Here is a 1,393-nt window from a genome sequence, read left to right on the forward strand (position 1 = left end):
AACTGAGGAGGACCTGAAGCACTTGCTGCAGACTATCAAGGACTGCAGCCCTCAATATGGATTGAAGTTCAACATTAAGAAAACAAATATTCTTACCACTGTGCCAATTGACAGCATCAGTATGATTAGTGAAGAGATTGAGACAGTTAACAGTTTTAGTTTGCTTGGTTCCACAGTCAACACTCTTGGTACCAGCAGCCGGGAAATCAACAGACAAATTGCATTGGGAAAGTCGACTGTCAGGGACATTTCCAGAGTATTAAAGAGCAACGACATTAGGCTGGAGACTAAGGCATGCCTGATCCAGGCTATAGTCTTCACAGTTGCGTGCTATGTATCAGAGAGCTGGACAATGAATAGGCATGAGAATTGATGCCTTTGAGCTTTGGTGCTTCAGAATAGTGTTGAATATACCACTACTAGAACAAACAGGATTGTGCTGGAGAGGGTGAAGCTGGGCTGCTCCTTAGAGGCAAGGATTCTAAAGCTTCACCTGACATACTTTGGGCATGTTGCAAGGAGGGAATGGTCCTTGGAGAGGGGCATCATGTTTGAGAGAGTGGAGGGACAGTGCAGGAGAAGAAGACCCTTGATAAGATGGATCAATTCTGTGATTGGGGTAGTGGGAGTAAGTGTGTCAGAGACAATGTGGTTGGCACAGGATAGAGTAGAAGTTAGGGCTCTTGTACACAGGGTCACTATGAGTTGCAAGTGACTCGACAGACATAAAAACAACAATACTTTCAGTACAGCTTGAACTTTTTCCTTCTTTACTTTTGGTTCTTGCTTGCATGATAAATTAATTATATTGTTCTATAGTTTCCACACTCTGTTGGGTCACCTTCTTTGGGATGGGAACAAATCTAGATCTCCTCCAGTCAGTTGGCCAAGTGGTTGTTCTCCAGATTTCTTGGCACAACTTGGTGAGCACGTCCAGGACAGCATCTGTTAGCTGAAATATGTCAATTGGTATACTATCTATTCTTGGGGCCTTATTTTTTGCTATTTCCTTCAAAGCAGCTTGAACGTCTTCCTTAATCATCACAGGCTCTTGCTCATATGTTCTTTCATTAAATTCTTCTGTGTCTGCCAATCCTTTCGATACAGTTACGCAGTATATTCTTTCCATCTTCTGGATCATTTAATATTCTTCCTAAAGCATTGATTGGAACAGCTCATCATCAAAGAACTGCCAGAAATCCAGGCTTGGTTTAGAGGGGGTTGTGGTACTAGGGATATTGTAGCTAATGTTAGATGGATCTTAGCTGAAAGCAGAGAATACCAGAGGAATGTCTAACTGTGCTTCATTGATTATGCAAAGGCATTTGACTGTGTGGATCATAACAAACTGTGGCTGACTCTGAGAAGAATGGGAATCCCAGAACACTTGATC

This window comes from Elephantulus edwardii, unplaced genomic scaffold (genome assembly GCF_000299155.1).
Source record: "Elephantulus edwardii isolate Elephantulus edwardi_28Jun2011 unplaced genomic scaffold, EleEdw1.0 scaffold00250, whole genome shotgun sequence".
Classification (NCBI taxonomy): domain Eukaryota; kingdom Metazoa; phylum Chordata; class Mammalia; order Macroscelidea; family Macroscelididae; genus Elephantulus; species Elephantulus edwardii.